We start from the raw sequence: 23,793 nt of genomic DNA, 5'->3' as shown, positions 1-23,793 counted from the left end.
ATTTGATCTGGTGGGTCCCACCATTGATGGGGGATTCCCTAAAAATTTTCACAATTGGACGATGGGGTCCATTGTTCAGTGATCTAAACTGTTCATATGGTGGGCCCCACCGTTGATGGGTGATTCCCTGAAAATTTTCACAAATGGACGATCCTAAATTTTAGATGCTTGGAACTTTCTTTTCCTATTGTATATGAAAGGTTGAGGTAATTTTTGTGTAAGTGGCCTTCGAATCTATCATGTGGGGCTCGATGGGGCCCACATGGCTGCAATTTTCGATGATTCGAATGATCCATTCCACTATATTTTAACATCATGTCTGGCTTCTGGACATCTTCATCCATGAAGTTTTTCCGTTGAATGTGGACCGTCCGTCCATCCAACAGACTGCCAGTAATTGGTGCGATCTTAGTAACATCAGTTATATATGGTAGTGCTACCAAATCATATGATGTGACCATCCTAACGTGCAGCCATGTGGGGCCCACCCCAGCTAGAGATGGTGGACGGTGGGCCAGTTGGGAGGGAAAATCCCCTGCTCTTTGATGGAAACGTGACACGTGTCGTGAAATGGACGGTGAGATCTTCTATGATTGACTGGGCCCTTATTGTCCCTTATTTTAGTCAATGGTGCTTTTGATAGCACTTTGATACCAACATAAAGAGTAAAAGGTAATATGAAGGCACGACGGCGGTTTTTCAAAAAGCCGCCTGTAATATAGAGTTTTGAAGGCAAAATCCTCAATGGTCGACTTTTTTACCAAATAATGCCTCAACGACTCGAAATTACAAGGAGGTGCTTTTGGGAAATAGAAATTATAAAAATAATCTTATCTAATTATTATTTTTTAAGTAGTGAAAATTGAGACTTGTGGAGCCCACATGGTCTGTGTGAAACATCCAACCTGTCCAACATATGGACCCCTCCATGGTGGTCACATGAACAATTAATCAAACCAATCAAATCATTAGATGGGTTGCAATTTAATTTGGATGTTTGGAGTGGTATACATTAATCTTTATGGATTAACCCACTTTAGGATTGGATCATCCATACTTTTGGTTCATCTAATGATAGTGTTGGTTTGCATCTGTAGATGGGTTGGACATTAAACATATAATACATGAGCTTCACAATTCTTCCCCACTTTATAAAGAAAATATAAACAGGGGCTAAATAAATTCACCTCTTCGAAGTAGCACCCCAAGAAGAGATCCAACTATAGCTATATTAGAAAGCACATTTCAACACTAAGGTCATAGGTTTGAGTGCCCACAAGATATAAGTTGAATGATCCGCTGCACGCTAGTTTGCATGGAACTCGTGCAGACTTTTTTGTAGAACTCATCATACGTGATTTGAATCCAAAATCTAAACGATTCACATGAAGTAGTACCTCATCAAACACCCTGGGCCCAAATTTTACTTTGATCCAGAACTCTGGTGGGCCATGAAAAATGAAAACAATGGTCAGAGATTTTGGGTGATGTGGTGCAAGTGCAACTGGAACAGACATGGAGGCTATGATATTCAATTTCAAACCAATGAACCACATGATAGAAAAAGAATTTACGCCCTGTTTGGTAGAGACACTTGAAAATAAGTTCATCTCCTCTCTCTCTCTCTCTCTCTCTCTCTCTCTCTCTCTCTATATATATATATATATATATATATATGATCAAGAATGCATTATTTGGTAAAATCCTTCACTAATTCAGATTTTACCATATAATACTTTCACAACTGGAAATTAGTGAGGCTGGTTTTTGGTGGTGAGAAATTAGCAATTTACGGCAAAATTCCTCATTAATTCAGATTTTACCACATAATACTTCCCCAACTATAAATTAGTGAGTGGTGCTTTTGGCGGGGTAAGATTAGCAAAATGCCTCGTTTATTATTACCCTTTGAAGTCAACAATGCATGCTACAGATATACCCCACCACAATGATCAGATGAATAGATAATATGGTGGATTTGATTATTGGGTGGGCCACACTATAAAAAATATTTATATCACTTAAAAACGGCCAAAGTCACTTGTAATTCATTCATTGATTTGATAGGTCCAATATTTTATTTGAATGATCATCTTGTACGGGTAAGTATATTATAATGGTTGGATGTTATACATGTACCACGTGAATCTTACAAATCTCATCTGTATAGTTTTAACAATGGCATTTTGGTAATTCCCTTGAACTTTCTAAGGAACTTGATCCACATGAAGGTATTATTCTGTGAAATCAGAATTTTGAGGAGTTTTTTTCTTAGAAATTAAAAATGGGATCATGTTTTGCCATCCAGGCCGTTGATCATCTTGCACGTACTTCAGATGGGGGAGCGATCGAACTTATTTTTTTACGCTAGAAGTTTCTAGACCTTTGATAAGTGGCCCGCAAAGAAACGGTTAAGAAGAAAAGAGAGCAATGGGCCAAAAAAGGCTAAAGCTTCAATGTCCCAATCTGGAATCTTTTTTGATTTATGCCCATCTAAAGTGCGTCTGATGAGATCAATGGTATGGATTAAAGAAACTTGGCCCCACTTAAACGAAATGGCGATAGGTCCTTATTCATGCCTCAACGATTGATTGACAAGACTTTCAAGTATAGTGAGATCCTACTGTGACGTGTGATGTGAGTGTACATGTTAAAAGAAAAAAATACGGAATGATATGATGTGGACTATTTACTACCCCTACTATGACCCAACCATAGACAATTACCTTTGCTATGGCATATGTGGGGCTTACCCTGATGTATATGTTTTTATCTATGCTATAATTATTTTGATGGATCATTTTTAGGGCATGAGCCGAAAAAAGATACGGATCAAAGGCTCAAGTGGACCGGAAGCAATTTAGCAGGGATTGAACTCAATCTGCATTGATCGGAAAGATGTGGTAAGTACTTAGGTAAATAATTATTACCCATTTACATTTACATGATAGTTGTATTTGAGCTGAAAATCAAACGGGCCCTTACACTTGAAAACTTGACAGGGAGAGCTTTTTTTTTATAAACACAGACCCACTCACACCGTAGTGGGATTTCATGAATACTCTAACCCTTGACCGGGTGTTGAAACTCCCGGAGCCTACCACGAGCACCGGTAAGGATCCAACATAAATATCAACTCGATCCAATACTTCCATGCCCCTTCAGCTGTAAGCTTTTAATCCCCACCATTTCCTGTGGTGTGGTCCACTTGAGAAATGCCCCAAAGATGATACGTCAAAATGTTTGGACAACGTGGATAAAACATATACATTGCCATGGCCCCCCACAAAGCCCCTGCACGGACCGTCCGTCCCTAGCCAGGTCCTGGGGACACACCAGGTCATTATTGTACTACTGCCTTTTATAAAAGAAAAAAGAGAGGAGAAAAAAAAATCTATTCCGGCAGAGCATGAGAGTTGATACACAGGCACTAAGAAACTGTTCAACTGGCATACAATAACTTTTAAAAAACAAAAACCGTCCAAACCGTATACCCAACTTCAGATTGATTATAATACGAAGATTACAGTGATTTTACATTCTAGCAAGTGGATTAGTGGATATTTCTTGAACGGTTGATTGAAAGTCAATTAACCGTTCAGATTCAACATAAACTGTTCCTTAACAAATTTTCAGAAACACTTGTATTTTGGGATAATGAACTGTCAATAGCTGTGGATCCCAATGGGTATTATTCGAGTTGATGTATGCCACGTGTAAACTGAGCGTCAGAGTATCAGCCATCATACTCCGCCAGAGTAACAAATGCTAGGCAATGGGATTTGGTATCTGTACGTACCCTGATTGCTGATTGATTGGTACACTTTGTAGTTTTAAATTTTTTTCAAGGAAAGGTTTGATACTCCGGCGAGTGATGGACGATGGGCAGGCAGTAATTTGGCATATTAACTCACATGTCACCCACCCGAGTATTTAATTCTCCCTCTTTCTATCACTCATTGGGATAGTAGATATTTATGGACCAACTAGGTTAGCTTACCTCTAATGGCCCAGGTAGGTTGACTCGAATACTTTAATAATTAAAATACAAATGCAATTACACTAAATCATCAATGCTTGGTTTTGTTTTGTTTTGCTTTTTGTTTTTTTTTTTTGTTCTTCTTTTTCCATGTATAATGTAAGAGCACTTAAATAATCACCTTTTTTTTAATATTTATTTTTCTATACTTTTCATATATATTTAGAATTTCTTGGGAAAAAATGCCATGCATTGATTATTATGTTCATAAAGGCTCCCGGATCTTTTTTATTATATCTAAATTTTTTATCACTACTCTGCCATTGACTCTTTTTTTCACTACTATCTTTTATTGTTCTTTTATATGTAAGCTTTTTTAACAAGTTTTTGATAAATTTTCGTGCTTTTCGATTATTCTCTTATAGAAGTTTATATCTCATCAAATTGATTCCAAGGGTATTTGAGGCGGAAATGAGAGGAAAAAAATATTATAAAGATTTTACTTTTAAAAGATTTTTTTTTGAAAAATTATTTCTTAAGAAGTTGTTAATGCATTGGACATTATGTCCAATTATAAAATGACAAACAGTGTTTAAATGAGATGATTCTAGTTTAATTGAAAAGCTTGTCAAAATAACTTTCCAATAAATAAAAGTTCACTCTAATTCGACCCATAACAAGGAAGTTATAATTGTTTTTGTGGAATCATATAATGCTGAAAATGAACAAGAATGCCATCGTGACTTTGGTCACAACTTTAAAAAGGTCAAACGATTTTCAAATAAGATAATTCCATTCTTATCTGAAAAAGCTTCGAATTATCTTTTCAAATGATACCCAAATGATATATTCCCGTTTTATTTGAAAGTTGATTGAATAATCTTTTAAGCATGCCCAATCTAATATGTAACAATGGAGCTATGATCATTTTTTTTTGAAATCATGTTATCTTAGAAATGATTCCACAATTGACTCACATACTCATTTGGTGTGTGTGGTTAGCTTGTTAGTACACCCACTATTAGTTCACACTTCACTGTTAGCCACCCCCACTAGGGAATCAATACCAAGACCTCAGTGTTGAAACGCGATATCAACTTTCACTCAGTCTACCACTTGAGCTATGGATCCGGGTGTATTTGCATTTGGTATATGATGACACTAATCATTGAAACCTTGATGGTTAATTGCCTTCCAACATGTTCATAACACCACATAGACATGAATAAAGGGAAAACACAAAATCAACTTGAATCAAAGCTTCTATGGCCCTTGGAAAGTTTTCAATAATAAGTGTTTAATCCTTATCATGTGGTCCACGTGAGCCTTGGAACTGCCTCATTTTTGGGCTTGTACCATAAAATGATATGGCAAATTGGATGTACGGTGTGGATAAAACCCATACAACAGGGTGGTGGCCCCTCAAGAGTCCCTGTCCTTTCCTAGCCAGGGACCCCCGGTAGTACCCAATCCGCGTACGCTTAATCAAACTTCTACATGTAACGTTCACAAAAATCAACCTGCCTATCAAGCACTATAAGCTGACGGAATAGAAATAAATTACTTTTATATTTTAAAAAAATGATTGTATTTTTTCTTATTATTTTATTGTTGAAAGTAGAAGGCAATCTTTCCACCTTGGGATATGTTAGGATGCTACTAGGGTTACACACGAGCAGAGTTAGCTCGGTAGCTTGCTCAACTCAACTCGAAAAAGCTCGATTCCAAACTGAGTTCAAGCCAAGTCGAGCTGATTTTTTGAGCTTGAAAAAATTTTGAACTGAGTTCAAGCTTGCCCGAGATCGAACTCAACTCAAATCGAACTTGGATCAATTCAGTTCAGTGACTTAGTTACTTTGATATTACTATTGCTTACCAAGTATTTGATGAAATGACTCAAAGAAGTGTGGCCGGTGGCAAGGAAGGTACGTATATGAAACAAATACCTTTTTTTTTTCTTGATTTTTTATGTTACTTACAAGGTGTTTGATAAAATACCTGTAAAACCATTGTTGCTGTTTTATATACAACGAGATTTTGAAGGTGCAAACCATGTGTTTGTGAAAATGCCGCACAGGTGAACTCGTCTCAATCTTGGCTTGAACTCGGCTCGAACTGGCCCGAGCTGCTGACCGAACCGAGCTGAGCTAGCCAGTCAAGCTCAAAGACCGAGCTGAGCTGAGTTTGAGCTAGGATCAGCAAGTGATTGAGCCAAGTCGATCTGTGCCAGGCTCGTCTCAATTCGACTCGTGTACACCTCTAGATGCTACACGTCAATTGGGTCCAAGTTCGAAAAATGAGTTGACGTTATGTGGAGAGCGGACTAGGTTTGACAGGGTAAAACCTTAAGGTTGGTGTTGCCCTCACCATGGGGCCCACTTGATGCATGTGTTGTATATCAATGCTATCCATTGGTTTTTTTAGCTCATTTTAGTGCATGGTCCAAAAAATGAAGGAAATCCAAATCTCAAGTGAACCACACCATTAGAAAAAGTGGCCATTTAATGCCCACTACTAAAAACTTCCCTGGCACACTAATGTTTATTTGCCATCCAACCTGTTGAAAAGGTGATGCAGACACGTACAAAGGAAAAACATAAATATCAGTTTGATACAAAACTTTTATGGCCCCGATAAGTTTTTAAGGTGCGTTTGGGACCGTGGATTTGGGGGCTTCGAGGGGATTTTAAATCCCTGCTTGTTTGGCAGCATAAGGGGGCGTTTGGCACATGATATTAGATGGGATTAGGTGGGATGGAATTGCATTTGGTCCCGTGCCAATTCCATTCAATGTTTGGGAATAATGGAAAAGCTTGTAATTAGATTAGATGGAATTGCATTGGGTCCCATGCCAATTCCACTCAATGTTAGCAAGTTGTGTAAGTCCCACCATGATGTGTGGGATATATCCACACCGTCCACCCATTTTTTGAGATCATTTTAGAGCATGGGCCCAAAAATTAGGTAGATCTAAAGCTCAAGTGGACCCCACCATAGAAAGCTACGGGGATTGAATACCTACCGTTGAAAACTTCTTTGGGGCCACATAAGTTTTGGATCTTCCTCATTTTTAGGCCCATGCCATAAAATGAGGTTACAAAGTAGATGAACGGTTTGGATATAACACATGTGTTATTCTCAATAGTTTCAAATGATGATGGGTATATCCATTCAATGTACCACCATATTATAAACATAGCATGAAATTAAGCTTATCCCATGGTAACAGGGGACAATCCTTGCCATATGTAATAATTATGTTTTTTTAATCCCATCTCACCTAATCCTTCCCAATACCATACGCCAAACACCCCCTAAAGTACCCGTCGGTTTCAAATCCCCTCAAAGAGGAGGGGATTGGAAATCCACATGAGAGCTTGAATTATACCTAAAATCATTTCAATAGTTGCAGGTGTAACATTTGTGTCACCATACTATCACTCAATCGGGCACATGACCCACTAATGATATCCAAAAACAATTAGATTACCAATTGCATCACTATAATTACTTTAATATGATGATCAACATCGTCCAAACATTGTCCATGTAAATCAATAGTTAAAAATCATTGGTTAATCACTCAGACATGATCATGTGCTTGTGGCCCCTCCAAGACTTGGAATTACATCATTTTCAAGCAAATCATATATTCGAGTGGGCTTATTACAATCATTGTGTCAAAATTTACATATCTCGCTAATTAGAGATATTAAAGTTGATTTGGTAATTAAATTCAAACCCCTGTAAATATATCATGCATAGCTACTTTTGGATTAAAGTTGCTTCACGGTCCAGGGTGCCAAACACACTAGAGGATTGTCTAAGGGTTTAGGAGCATCCTTTATCACCCCCATTCCCAAAATGCCAGGGGCTGCATCCTTCAAGGACTTCAGACCGATCAGTCTGGTCGGAGGGCCATATAAAATTCTGGTGAAAGTACTCGCCTCTCGGCTCCAGCAGGTGATCGGCAGGGTAATTTCGGGCCACCAAAGCGCCTTCATAGCTGGGAGATAGATAATCGATAGCGCGTTAATAGCAAATGAGTATCTTGATTCTAGTCACAGGACCGGGGTGAAGAGTCTGGTATGCAAGTTAGATATTGAGAAAGCTTATGATCATGTCGATTGGAAATTCCTTGACTACATGATGAAGAGGATGGGATTTGGGGAAAAATGGCGCAGGTGGATAAGAAGATGTATAGGTTCAGCATATTTCTCGGTGCTCCTAAATGAATCCCCCAAGGGGTTTTTTAAGAGCTCTAGAGGCCTAAGGCAAGGCAACCCCCCTGTCCCCTTTTCTTTTCCTCATGGTGGTCAAGGCCCTATCAAAGCTCCTTCTAAAAGGTCTTCAGTAGGCATCCTAGGAGGCATCCAGATAAAAGGCATGAGCAGCCCCTTATCGCACATCCAGTTTGCAGATGATATGATAATTATCTCTGAAGCTAGCCCTGTTCAGCTGCAAAATCTGCAGACTACTATCTGTCGCTTCGAAGCTGTGTCGGGTTTGAGAGTTAATCTTGCTAAATCGAAATTATTCAGGATAAACGTTGAGCCTGAGGAACTCGAATCTTTTGCTAGTATCCTTCATTGCTGGCCAACTGCCCTTCCGTCTACTTTTGTGCAGCTGCCTTTATACATAGGTAGTCCCCCAAAGTCCTATTGGGAGAAGATTTTATCTAGAATTCAGAACTACTTGGTGAGATGGAAATGTCGATACTTATCGCTAGGAGGTCGCCTCACTCTCATCAAGGCGGCTGAGGCGGCCCTTTCGAACTTGCCGATCTACTATATGTCTCTGTTCAGATGCCCAGGCAAGATTATATCATCCATCGATAGACTAAGACATGACTTCCTCTGACACAACAAGGAGGAGAGGAAGTTCCATCTCTTGCACTGGAAAGAGGTGTGCCAGTAATATAAAGCAGGAGGGGCTGGTGTGAAGGACCTAAAGGTGATGAACCAGGCTCTTCTTGGCAAGTGGATTTGAAGATTGGGGACAGAAAATGGGCCCTGTGGAATTTGGTCATTAAAGGTAAATATGGAATGTCTGCGGGTGGCTGGTGGACCAAAGAGTCCTCACTTTACAAGGCGTCGACAATCTGGAAAGGAATCCAAAAGCAGCAACAAGTTTTGTCGAGAGGAGTGGCATTCGAGTTGGGTAAAGGGACCAGAATTCAATTTTGGACAGATCTCCGGATTGGCTCCTCCCCTCTGAAAGAAAGATTCCCTAATATTTATCTCTTAGCCCCCTCAAAGGACTGCTGTGTAGCTGATTGCTATGACCTCCAAGGCATTAACATTGTGTAGAATTTGCCAAGTAGGCGCAACTTACAAGATTGGGAAGTTGCTGAATACGCAGAATTGTTAGTCTTCGTGAGAGCCTCCAGTGAAAATAATGTTGGGAGCCTTGCATAAAACCTTAAGATCTAGCCTCCCGAAACAAACCAAATATGGAATAATAATGCAATGAAATAAATCAAAGCATAAACTACACCACGCAAGAGATTTTTACGTGGAAAACCCTCAAAGAGGTAAAACCACAGGACCTCATCCGGATCAATAATCCACTATGAAGTAGAACATTACAACATTCTTCACTCACGTAGGAGTGGATAAACAATGAGAGTAAAAGAAAACGGAGAGATCTCACCGATTACGAGGATGTAAAAGCGTTGAGATATAAGTTGCACAGTAGTAACTCCACGAGCATAACCTCCTTTCTATAAGCTTCTTCTCTCTCTTTCTCTCACACCTTTGATAGCCCTCTTGTGTTTTTCATCTCTATAAAAAAATCCTAGGAACCCCTATTTATAGTTTTAGGAAACTCCTTTTCCCATCCCGGTTGTGAAAGGACTCAGATTTCCGTAATCCGCAAAATCGCGAACGAATCTGTGTAACCACGACCGGTCGAGTGCCACCCACGACCGGCGAGTACTACCTTCGACCGGTCGAGCACCACGAAGAAAAATAGTCCAAAGTCGCTAGACTTTGAGTCGAAATCGACTCGACTCCACAACTGTCGTGCACCAGCCCTCGACCGGTCGTGTGAGGCTCACAACCGGTCGATCATGGGTCAAAAAAACCCATCAAATCTCTCCCTTTTTGACCCAAGAGGAATTCACTTTTTTCAAGCCAGTCAGGTTTCTACAAACTTCAAACTTGCCCTTGAGCAAAGCCTTGGTCATCATGTCTGACCCATTATCGTTCATGTGGACCTTCTCAAGCTGTAACACCTTCTGTTCCAAAGTATCCCTGATCCAGTGATACCGAATCTCTATGTGCTTTTACTTGGAATGCTAACTTGGATTCTTGCTCAAGTGTATAGCACTTTGACTATCGCAATAGACCACGTGCTCCTCCTGCTTCATGAAGTTCTGTAAGAACATCTTCATTTAAAGCATCTCTTTACATGCTTCGTGATCGCAATGTACTCGACCTCTGCCGACAATGTTACGACCTTCTATAGCTTGCTTTGCCAAGAAACCGCTCCCCGTAAACGTGAACATGAACCCCGAGGTAGACTTCCGAGTCTATGTCGCCTGCTATATCTGCATCTGTATAGCCTCTAAAATAAGTTTTCCGTCATCATAGCATAGGCTCAACCTAGATGAGCCTCTTAGATACCACAGTATTCACTTCACCTGCCCAATGTTCTTTACTAGGATTGGCAAGATACCGGTGACAACACCAACCGCATATGCTATGTATGGGCATGTACATACCATGGCATACATCAAACTTCCTACAACTGACGTGTGTATCTTCCGCATCTCTTCCACCTCTACCTTCGTCTTGGGACACCGTCTGTCACTCAACTGAAGTGACCATCTAGTGGAGTACTGACAGCTTCACCGCATTCATATTGAACCACTATAGGACTTTCTTAATATACCGCTCTTGTGATAGTCAAAGCTTCCTTCTGTCTATCACGGTTATCTCCATTCCTAGGATCTGTTTAACCGGGCCCAAGTCTTTCATCGCGAATGACTTGCCCAACTCCTATTTCAGTCTATCAATCTTCTTAATTTCTTTTCCTATAATGAGCATGTCATCAACGTATAATAGTGGAAGTAAGAAATCACCGTCTGAGAACTTGTGCATGAGCACAGTGGTCCAACTCCGTTCGTCATATCCATACTTTAATATGAACGAGTTGAACTTCTTGTACCATTGCTGTGGAGCTTGTTTAAGCCCATGCAAGCTCTTCCTCAGCTTACACACTATATGCTCCTTGCCCTTGACTTCGATGTACTCGGTCTTTGTCGTCGACAATGCTATGATCTTTTGTAGCTTGCTTTGTTAAGAAACCGCTTCCCTTGCAAACGTGAACATTAACCTCGATGTAGACTTCTTGGAGTCTATGTCACCTGCCACCTTTCACCACAAGTCTGGCCTTGAACCTTGTCTGTGAATTCTTCTGCTCAATCTTCTTTCTGAACACCCACTTGTTGCTTAGAGCTTTCTTGCCCTTAGGCAATTTCACCATATCATAGGTGTGGTTCTTATGCAAGGATTTCATCTCCTCTTGCATAGCTTTCAACCACTCCCCCTTATGCTCATCGGCTAGGGCCTCAGAATAATCTTCTGGCTCTCCCCCATCAGTCAGCATAATGTACTCATGCGGCGAGTACCTCTTGGACGACTGTCTGTCCCTAGATGACCTCCTCACCTGTGGCTCAACAGGTGGATCAAGTGGGGGCTGCTCCCCTGGTCCATCTTCTAAAGGAACTCCCTCGTCCTCTGCACCTTGCTGTACTCCCCTGTCATCAGGCACCACGGGAGGAATAATTGGATCCATGTCCTCTAGCTCACCTGAACTAGGCTGGTTCTTCTCTGGCTTACCAATGTCTTCTATACACTGATCTTCAAAGAAAATCACATCTCTGCTCCTAACGAGCTTTCTCTTGGTCGGATCCCACAATCTGTAATCGAATTTTTCATCACTATACCCTTAGAACATACATTATCTGATCTTCATATCGAGCTTGGACCTCTTGTCCTTTGGTACATGAACGGATGCCCTTCATCCAAACATCCTGAGATGACTGTACGATGGATCCTATCCAGTCCACACCTTCTCAGGCACTTCTCCATTCAACGGGGCTGATGGAGACCTGTTTATCAAATACACCGCCATGTGCATTGCTTCTCCCCAGAACATCTTGGGCAATTTCGCATGGGATAACATGCATCTGATTCTCTCAATAATTGTGTGATTCATTCGCTCAGCTACACCATTATGCTGGGGGGTCTTGGGAACCGTCTGCTCATGCCGTATACCCAGGGACTTGCAGTACTCATGAAAGTCGCCAATGTATTCACCACCATTGTCAGTGCGGATGCACTTAAATGATCTACGTGTCTCTCTCGACCATAGGATGAAACAATTTAAACACACCAAAGACCTCATCCTTGGATTTCAAAGCATAAACCCAAACCCTCCTAGATGCATCATATATACAAGTGATAAAATACAATGCCTTACCCAAGGTTTTTGTCCTCATAGGACTACAAACATCAGAATAAACCAAATCTAATGCATGCACTTTATTAACATGAGAAGCAGTTTTAACGAATAAAATTCTATACTGTTTCCCTGATAAACAATCAAGACAAGTTTTGAGAGGTGTACCTGTCACGTCTGGAAGGAGCTGCTTCCTCGCTAGTACTTGAAGCCCCTTTCACTCATGTGGCCTAGACGCCTGTGCCACATGTCAATAGCTAAATCTTCTGCTGCGTTCAACCCACCCTTGCACACACTGACACTTGCCTTGTAAAGGGTGCAACACTTCTTTCCTCTGGCCACGATCAACGAACCCTTGATGAGCTTCCAGCGCCCACCAGCAAACCGACTTTCATAGCCATCATCATCCAACCTTCCCGTCGACATCAAGTCGAGGCGAAGGTCTGGGATATGCCTCACATCTCTGAGAACCAATGTGCAACCCACATCGGTCTTCACACAAATATCACCGACCCCTATGATCTTCGATACGCCAGAATTTTCCATCTTCACGGTCCCATAGTCACCTGACTTGTAGCTTGTGAAGAAGTCCTTGCGTGGAGTCGCATGAAAAGAAGCTCCCGAGTCTATCACCTAGTCAGTATCTTGACTCATAGCTGTGAGACATACATCGTGATCTGTTGAAAGAATAACTATAACGTCGTCATCTGAAGCGACCGCAGTGGAATATGATTCATCTTCCTTCTCCTTTCCTTTTTCTTTCTTGTCGTTATTCTTACCACCACATTCATGCTTGTAGTGGCCCTTTTTGCCACAATTCTATCATTCAACATCTTTTCTTGTACTTGACTTGCCTCTTGATTTATCTTGGGCCTTCCCGCCCTTCCCGTTCTTTCCTCTCCCCCGTTCTTGTGTCACAAGGACCTCTTACTGAGTAGACCCCTAAGACTTCCTTATTGTCTCCTCATTAAAGAGACAGCTAGTTACATTTTTCATGGATATCTTTCCATCTGGCGCAGAGTTACTTAAAGACACTACTATGTCTCCCAACTGTCAAACAATGAACTAAGCAATAGTAAAGCCTGTAATTCATCGTCCAAGACCATCTTCATAGCGGAGAGCTGGTTCAATATATTGCTGACTTCATTCATATGCTCAGCTAAAGAACCACCATCTTTGAACTTAAGATTCACAAGTTGTTTTATCAGAAAAATCTTATTACCGGCTGTCTTCCTCTCATACAACCCTTCTAATTTCAGTCATAGGCTAGCGGCTGAGGTCTCCGTAGACACATGGTGGAACACAGAATCATCCAACCATTGTCTAATAAACCCCACCGCCTTTCGGTCCATCTTCTTCCAATCATCATCAGACATATCCTTGGATTTTGCTGATATGCCTAAAATTGGAGAATATAGGTCCTTGCAATAAAGCAAGTCCTCCATCTTAGCCTTCCATATGGTCCAGTTAGAACCATTGAGGCTGATCATCCTTGATGAGCCACCTTCCATAATTCAAAACCGATCCTACCCGTTCAATGAACTTAGCTTTGATACCACTTTGTTGGGGGCCTTGCACAAAACCTTAGGATCTAGCCTCCCGAAACAAACCAGAATTATGGAATAATAAAGCAATGAAATAAATCAAAGCATAAACCACACCACACAAGAGATTTTTACGTGAAAAACCCTCAAAGAGGTAAAAACCACGGGACCTCGTCCAGATCAACAATCCACTATGAAGTAGAACGTTACAACCTTCTTCACTCACGTAGGAGTGAATAAACAATGAGAAAATAAAAGAAAAATGGAGAGATCTCACCGATTACGAGGACGTAGAAGCACTGAGATATAAGTTGCACAGTAGATAACCTCCACGAGCATAATCTCCTTTCTACAAGCTTTCTCTCTCTCTCTTTCTCTCTTTCTCTCACAACTTTAATAGCCCTCTTGTGTTTTTTATATCAATAGAAAAATCCTAGGAACCCCTATTTATAGTTTTAGAAAACTCCTTTTCGCATCCCCTAATATTTATCTCTTAGCCCCCTCAAAGGACTGCTGTGTAGCTGATTGCTATGACCTCCAAGGCATTAACATTGTGTAGAATTTGCCAAGTAGGCGCAACTTACAAGATTGGGAAGTTGCTGAATACGCAGAATTGCTAAGTTGCGTTGCTGCAACCTATCCAGATCAGTCCGCTGAAGATTCCTTGACCTGGAGCTTGGCAAAAGATAGTAGGTTCTCGCTTAATTCATTGTATAACTCTCTTCTCATTAGCATGGCGCCCCCTCAAGCTCAGAAGATTCATCGGATCTGGAAGTCCCCAGCCTTGCCAAAAATTTAGGTGTTCGGTTGGCTCGCATGCAAGCAGAAATTTTAACTGTTGACAATCTACACAAGAGAGGTATGGTCCTTGTTAATATATGTCTTTGCTGCATGCAAAATGAAGAAACCGTGGATCATCTTTTGCTCCATTGCCCCTTTTCTTCAAAAATCTAGGGTGAATTCTGCCGCTGGTTTACTCGGCAGCTTATTTCTTTCAAGCTTGGTATGGGGTTAGCTTCGGTAAGTTTAGAACCATCCTATGGAGGATGGGCATCCTCGCAGTCTGGTGGGCAGTATGGGAGGAAAGAAATCAGAGATGTTTCTCTGACGTATCTAGTTCTGCTCATGTGGTTATCTCTAGAGCTAAGCGTTTGCAGGTGGAATGGGCGCCCCAAACACATAAGCTAAAGGGTCAGGACTTGTGTTTTATTGGTATGGAATGGTGTTTGTTTCTTAGGAGCTTCCGCCCACTCAGCAGATTCTCCTCTTTTGTATTATCTTTTCTTTTAATATATAGAAGGTTACTTTTCAGATATATATATGGGCATCCTCGCAGTCTGGTGGGCAGTATGGGAGGAAAGAAATCAGAGATGTTTCTCTGACGTATCTAGTTCTGCTCATGTGGTTATATTTCTAGAGCTAAGCGTTTGCTGGCGGAATGGGTGTCCCAAACAGATATGCTAAAGGGTCAGGATTTCTCTTTTATTGGCATGTAATGGTGTTGGTTTCTAAGGAGTTTCTGCCCTCTCAGCAGATTTTCCTCCTTTGTCTTATCTCCTTTTTATTATATATAAGTATTATCTTTTCTTTTAATATATAGAAGGTTACTTTTCAGATATATATATATAAAGTCCCAGTCTGGAATTTTTTTTGATTTATGCCCATCTAATTAAAGTGCGTCAGATGAGATCAACGGTATGGATTAAAGAAACTTGGTCCCACTTAAACGAACTGGCTGATAGTTCCTCATTCATGCCTCAATGATGGACTGACAAGACTTTCGATTGCAGTGATATCCTACAGTGACGCGAGATGTGAGTGTACATGTTAAAAGAAAAGAGCACGGAATGACATTGATTAGGTACTACCCCTACTATGACCTACCTGGAGACAAATACCTCTTCCACGGCATATGTGGGGCCTACCATGATGTATATGTCTTATCCATGTGATCATTTAGGGCATGAGCCGAAAAAAGATACAGATCTACAGCTCAAGTGAAAGACACCACGGGAAGCAAATCAGTAGGGATTGAACTCTATCTGCATTGATCATAAAGATGTGGTAATTATTTAGATAAATAATTATTATCCATTTACGTAGGTAAATAATTATTACTCATTTATACTGTGATTACATTTGAACTGAAAAATCAAACAAGCCCTCACAGTTGAAAACTTGATAGGGAGAACATAAACTTTTTTTTTCTTTTACACACGCTCGCACACTCAAACCTCGTGGGATTTCACCTTCCATGGATGCTCTAACCCTTGATCGGGTCCGGTTTGGTCCGATTTTAGAGTGCACCAGTTCTGGTTCAGTTTCAAAAATCAAAGAACCGGTGACAACGGTTCGGTTCTCGGTTTGGGGGTATGTAGAACCGAACCGAACCGAACCGTGAACCGATCCGTAGAACCAAACCGTGGATCCGATCCGTAGAACCGAACCGTGGAACCGAACCTTGAACCGAACCGATGTATTTTTGCATACCTTATAATTATTTTCTCTAGAATAATTATTTTCGTAAATGTATTTTTGAACACCTTATACAACATCTAAACCATTCATCAAATGGACCACAACATGGGTGGACATGGGTTTGCAATTGGGCTGGATTATAAAAAGCCAAGAACTGTGGAACCGATCCGGAACCGAACCGGTTTTAACGGTTTGGTTCTACTGTGATTACATTTGAACTGAAAAATCAAACAAGCCCTCACAGTTGAAAACTTGATAGGGAGAACATAAACTTTTTTTTTCTTTTACACACGCTCGCACACTCAAACCTCGTGGGATTTCACCTTCCATGGATGCTCTAACCCTTGATCGGGTGTTAAAACCCCCGACAGTCTACCACGAGCAAGAGTAAGGATCCAACATAAATATCAACTTATCCAATACTTCTACGCCCCTTCAGCTGTAAGCTTTTAATCCCCACCGTTTCCTGTGGGGTGGTCCACTTGAGAAATGCCCTAAAGATGATATGTCAAGATGCATGGACAACGTAGATAAAACATATACATCGTGATGGGCCCCAAAAAGCCCCTACACGGACCGTCCGTCTCTAGCTAGGTCTTGGTGGAGTACTCAATCAGCGTTCTGTACGAAATGTACGAGAGGACTGTACAATTCCTCACGTAATATTATTGGGGTGCATGCACATGGTATAAAAAATAGTGGACCCGGTGGGGCTAAACCGGTGAAATATTCTTTAATGGAGTTGAAAGATGGGCCCACCCAGACTGATAGATGCCCCTTTCCAACTACTTTTGGGGACACACCAGGTCATTTTTGTACTACTGCCTTTTATAAAAGCTTAAAAAGCGAGGAGAAAAAAATACTCTACTCCGGCAGAGCATGAGAGTTGATGCACAGGCACCAAGAAACTGTACAACTGGCATACGATAACTTTAAAAAAACAAAAACAGTCCAAACCGTATACCCAACTTCAGATTGATCATAATACGAAAATTACACTGATTTTACATTCTAGCAAGTGGATCAGTGGATATTTCTTGAACGGTTGACTGAAAGTCATTTAACGGTTCAGATTCAACATAAACTGTTCCTTAATAAATTTTCAGAAACACTTGGATTTTGGGATAATGAACTGTCAATAGCTGATAAGGATCCCAATGGGTATTATTCAAGTTGATGTATGCCACGTGTAAACTGAGTGTCAGAGTATCAAGCATCATACTCCGCCAGAGTAACAAATCTAGGCAATGGCAATTGCCTTGGTGTCTGTACGTACCCTGATTGCTGATTGATTGGTACACTTTGGAGTTTTAAATTTTTTTCAAGGAAAGGTTTGATACTCCGGCGAGTGATGGACGATATGCAGGCAGTAACTTGACGTATTAACTCACATGTCACCCGAGTATTTAATTCTCTGTCTCTCTCTTTCTATCACTCTCTTGGATCGCTGATATTTATGGACCAACTGGGCTAGCTTACATCTAATGGTCCGGGTAGGTTGACTTGAATACTTGGTTCAACTAGGCTTTAATAATTAAATTAGGAATGAAATTGCACTAATTATCAATACTTGTTTTTTTTGTTCTTCTTTTTATGTTTATGCACTTAAATAGTCACCCTTTTTTAATATTTATTTTTCTATACTTTTCATTTCTTTTTAGAATTTCTTGGGAAGAAAATGCCATGCCTTGATTATTATGTTAGTAAAGGCTCTTGGATCTTTTTTTAAAACCATGTTTAAACTTTTTTTTATTATTACCTTTCAGCTAACAATTCTTTTATAGCTATCTTTTACTATTATTTTATGCTTTTTAACTACTTTATGATAATCCTTCATGTACTACTGTTATTCTCTTTGTAGAAATAAGAAAATGAGAAGGAAGAAACATTGTAAAAATTTTACATTTATAAAATGAGTGTTTTCATTTCTTTAAAAAGTTGTTCACGATTTAAATATCGTGATTGGTTTTAAAATGTTAAATTGTGTCCAAATAAGATAATTTTAATTTAATTGAAAATCTTGTCAAATTATTTTTTTAATAAGTTTAAGATAATTCAAATCCAACTCAATATAAGAAAGTTATAATCGTTTTCCTGTGAGAACGTGTGATGTTGGACATGAACACAAATATCATCATGTATTTTGGGCCTAATTTTAAAAGGTTAGACGCTTTTCAAATAAAGTGATTCCATTCCCATTTTAAAATGTTTCAAATTATCTTTTCAAATGATGCCTGAATGAAATATTTCAAATACATCAGAAAGTTTTTCGAATTATTTTTGAAACATGGGTAAAATTACTACAATCTAATATATAACAATGGAGTTATTATTGTTTTCATTAAATCATGTAATGTTAGAAATGATCCCACAATTGCACTCGTATTGACATTGGGACACCCACTATTGAAGCTTTAATGGTTATTTGCTATCCAACCTGTCCATAATGTATATGGATATGAATAAAGAGAAAACACATATATCAGCATGATTCAATCTTCTATGGACCTCAAAAAGCTTCCGATAATAACTGTTTAATCTTTATTATGTGGTCCACGTGAGCCTTGGATATCCCTTATTTTAGGGCTTGTGACATAAAATGATATAGAAAATTAAATGTACGGTGTGGATAAAACACATACATCAGGGTGGTGGCCCCTCAGAGGCCCTGTCCCTTCCTGGCTAGGGACCCTGGTAGTACCCAATCCGCGTATGTTTAATCAGACTCCTACATGTAACGTTCCCAAAAATCAGCCTGCATGTCAAGCATTGTAATCTGACAGAATATAAATAAATCACCTTTATATATATATATTAAATTGTATTTTTTTCTTATTATTTTATTGTTGAAAGTAGAAGGCGATCTTTCCACCTTGGGATATACTGGGATGCTATGCTACTCGTCAGTCGGGTCCAAGCCCGATAAATGAGCTGATGTTATGCGGGGAGCGGAATAGGTTTGACCGGGTAACACCTTAAGGTTGGTGTTGCCCTCACCGTGGGGCCCACTTGATGCATGTGTTGTATATCCATGCCGTCCATCAGTCTTTTCAGCTCATTTTATTGCATGGTCTGAAAAATGAAGGAGATCCAAATCTCAGGTGGACCACACCACTGGAAAAAGTGGCTATTGAATGCCCACTATTAAAAACTTCCCCAGGCACACTAATGTTTATTTGCCATCCAACCTGTCGATAATGTATCACAGACATGTTAGAAGGGAAAACATAAATATCATGTTGATAAAAAAAAATTTTATGCCCATAAGAAGTTTCCAAGGTTAAACATTTAGATTCCAATTGCATCATTATTATTACTTTAATATGATGATCAGCATAGTCCAAACATTACTCATGTAAATCAGCAGTTAAAAATTGTTGGTTAATTACTCAGACATGATCTTGTGTTGTGGCCTATTCAAGACGTGAAATTTCATCAATTTTGGGAAAGCATATATTTCAATGGGTTTATTATTATCATTGTGTCAAAATTTACATATCTCACTAATTAGAGATATTAAAGTTGATTTAGTAATTAAATTCCCGCTCCCATAAATTTACCATGCATAGCTAGTTTTGGATTAAAGTTGATTCACGATTCGGGGTACCAAATATACTAGGAGGATTTCAAATATAGGGGTTCTGAATCCAGGGGTTCCAAATCCACGCTCCCAAACAGGCCCTAATGGTTAGCATTCAATCCCTACCACATGGTCCACTTGAGATTTGGATCTATTTCATATTTGGAACCAACCTCTAAAATGTGCTGAAAAAACTAATGGACGGCATGGATATACAATGCATTCATCAAGGTGGGCCCCCCATCAGGGCAACACCCATTAACGTGTTACCTGGGTCACACCTAATCTGCTTCGTGGTACGTGGGACAAGGCAATGACGAGGGTGATGATGCGAAGCACAGTAGCATGTGTTTTGTATTCTGAACTTTGCTAGGTTCGGACTCGTGTACAAGGCATGCCGTCTGTACATGCCACCACATGTGCCACTGTGGTGCACGAGTGAAATATCCAAACCGTCCATCAAGTGTTTCTGACCCTATAGATGTTCTCGCCCAAAAATAAAACTGTTACACCACGAGGTGGGACATGATGTTAGAGCCAGGTGGACGGCTATAAAACCCCTGCCAAAAATTTCTCAGCCGTAATAAGCAATCTGATTCTTCGGCCAGGAGCCAAGCCATCTTTCGAGTGGTTGGATCCCATGCCAATGTTCCATGGTGGCACACGTGTGGAGGGTACATGAGCTGTCATATACACACGTGTGGCTTAACAAAGCTCACTTTTCTTTTATCAGGGATGATGTCGACACCTTCCGCTCATCACACATACTTTAGACGAATATGCACCAAATGACAAGAATACCCTTGTACGAGGATTCCGTTTACTCGCATGTGGGGCCCACTTCTATGGATAAACGGTATCCAAACCGTCCAGACGATCTATCCACCAATAATATTTGACTCCCAAAAAATCAGGATAATCCGATCATGAAGTGGGCCACACCCAGCCGAAAACGTCCAAATTTAGGTGGTGGGCCACATGACTATGCCGAACGGCTTGGATGACATCCACGCACTATGGTAGATCCACGCGTCAATATCTAGAAGACCTTGATGCTCACATCGGGGAAGTCCGCAACGAATATTTAAACTAAGAGGGCGTAATTGCAAAACATCCAACCTAGAGGGAGGTATTTCAAATTATCCCATTATTGAATGGGGAGTTGTATGGTACTCGGTTACAGTATGACGCTTGATACGCAGGCGCTCAGTAATTGTATGCGCAACATGGATTTTTAGCTTAAGTTAAACCAACTAAATTGTGAAATCCACTGTCTGTAAATGATATTTCCAAAATCAGATTGGCTAAAGAATTCCAACATCTGATTTCTGGACACTTGTTTGTTGAAACAGGACCGTTGGATATTTTTCATTTTTAACCGTCCAATAAATGTGCACCGATCCAATGGTCAGATAATTTTAAAAAAAGTACAATTTTGGTTCATGATTCATCTAATTGAAAATTTTAATTTGGAATGTTTAATTTTACTTGTATTCCGGTCATAGCACTTTTAAATATTTTTTAAGTGCCAGCGCATCATCCATCACATTACGCCAGAGTATCAAAGTTTTTTTTTTTTTTTTTTTAAAATCTTTTGTGCCAAGAACCCATATGTACGGACCCAAAATCAGGCCAATCTGTTCAGGTGGGACCCAGTCAGAAATGAAATAGGCTGACGAACGACATCAAACAACCATTTCCACCTTCATCGTAAACGTGTGGCCCACCAGATAAATGACATGGTGAGGCTTGCCTGATGAACGGTTCGGATTTTGCAAATATGAGACCTCATTAGCAATTGTGGAAGGCAAATATCTGTACTGAAGAGAGAGATCTATGCTTTTGAGTTCTGATTCATACTCCAGCATGTTAGATGGAACATGAATCATATGATAATCAAATAGAGATGGTTTACTAATTCCACACACGTGTGCAAAATGTGAGCCGTCCATCCGGGTTAGATCTTCTACCTCCTCAGGTGGGCCACAACATGCAAAGTTAGCATTGGTCATGGCATGTTTGGATGCACCAAATATTGTGAAATTTCCTATGTTAATGATGAAGCTGGGCTGATCAAGTGATTCACCATTATTATATAAATTAAAAAAAGGATGGTTTAAAGACACTTACAATTGATTTTATTCAGCATATTTACATTATTTAGAGCCCATTTGTTTTGCTAATATTTATTATACGGATGTAAAGAAAATATATAGTAATTATAAATTACATGTCTCTTAATAACATTTGTATTTTATTGCCAATTTTTGTGTTTAATTCATTAGCTGTAAAATTATAACGATGACATTTTTAAATTATTTTGATATTAAATTATTTTAAAAATATATTAATAGTTATTTTTTAATTTAGAATTTTATAATAATATTATATAAAAGTATAATGATTACAAATATTTTTATCCGTCTTTTAAATACATTTATATTTAACCGATGATTCTAGTAAGATTAGGGCCAGTGTCGAGGCTAACTAGTGCCACCGTAACAACAAAGTTCACACTATTGTGCTTATGGTCCCACACCACGTCCGCAAAGCATTATTATACTCTTGAGGGTTGTGAAAAGGAAGAGAGAGATGCATGCATATGGCGAAAGTAAAGTTTTTATTTTTTATTTTTTTAAAGCTTGGTACACTGCACTAAACCCACTTGTACCTCGCTATATAAACCGAGTGTACTTAGCACATGCAACGCACATGGAGAGAGGAAGGAGAGGATATTGGCGCACGGGTTTAGAGAGAGTGTCAACATGGAACGAAGCCTTTTTAAGTAAAATATAAGCTACTTGTGAGCTTTTGCAGGTTAAATATAAGCTGTCTGATGGACACTAGTAGCATTTTTAGGTTCATGAAACAATTTAACTTCCAATGACTTACAATAACCTTAAAATAGTCAATGTTCTAATTTAATAAAATTAATTGTAGGGGCAAAAATGTCTTAAGATCTACCCACACATATAATAGAGATAAACCTGATAAAAAAATCTATTCTCACTTAAACCCCAATGGCAAATAACAAGTCCTAAACAAACTTTTAAGTCTAACTGATAACCATATTAAAGAATGAAAGGTCTCCTCTACAACTAGTTGTAAATACAATCAGTTAGGGTGTGGGGTTCACCATGGATGTGTATGGCTTCCAACTGGTCTAACATGCTTGGTCCACTAATGAAAATGAGATGCCTAAAAAATCACGCTGATTCAACTATCAAATGGGCCACTATGTAAATTTTATCACTTTTGTGGGGTGATTATCAATTGTTTTCTATCACCTGGCTCATATGATCATTGGCTAAGTGTGATTTTTGGTCATCCAATTTTCATGATGGAACAGTATTATTGGATGAATCAAATGCCATATACACACCACAATAGACCCCACACCCAGCTAATTGTACATTTATTTTTCACCTATAGCTTCTAGTGTGTGAAGCCTTCCCATTAAAGGCACCCTTCTTTTTATTTTTTCTTTTTTCTTTTTTTTTAAAAAAATTCTTTTTTAAGACACCCTTCTTGACAATAAGTACGGCGCAACAAAACACCATTCTTAACAATAAGTCTAAACGCTGGCAGGGGTTAATATTTCAGAGTATGACACCATTCACCTAGTGAGCCACAACATGGTTTTTCTCCGATGAAAATGAGATGCCCCAAAAATCATGCCAATTCAACCAAGTGAGCCACAAAGTAAAATTTATAGTTCTTGAGGAGTGATTGTCCTTGTTTTCTAT

The sequence above is a fragment of the Magnolia sinica genome, chromosome 17 (assembly GCF_029962835.1).
Source record: "Magnolia sinica isolate HGM2019 chromosome 17, MsV1, whole genome shotgun sequence".
Lineage (NCBI taxonomy): Eukaryota > Viridiplantae > Streptophyta > Magnoliopsida > Magnoliales > Magnoliaceae > Magnolia > Magnolia sinica.
Note: the sequence above shows the minus strand (reverse complement) of the source record.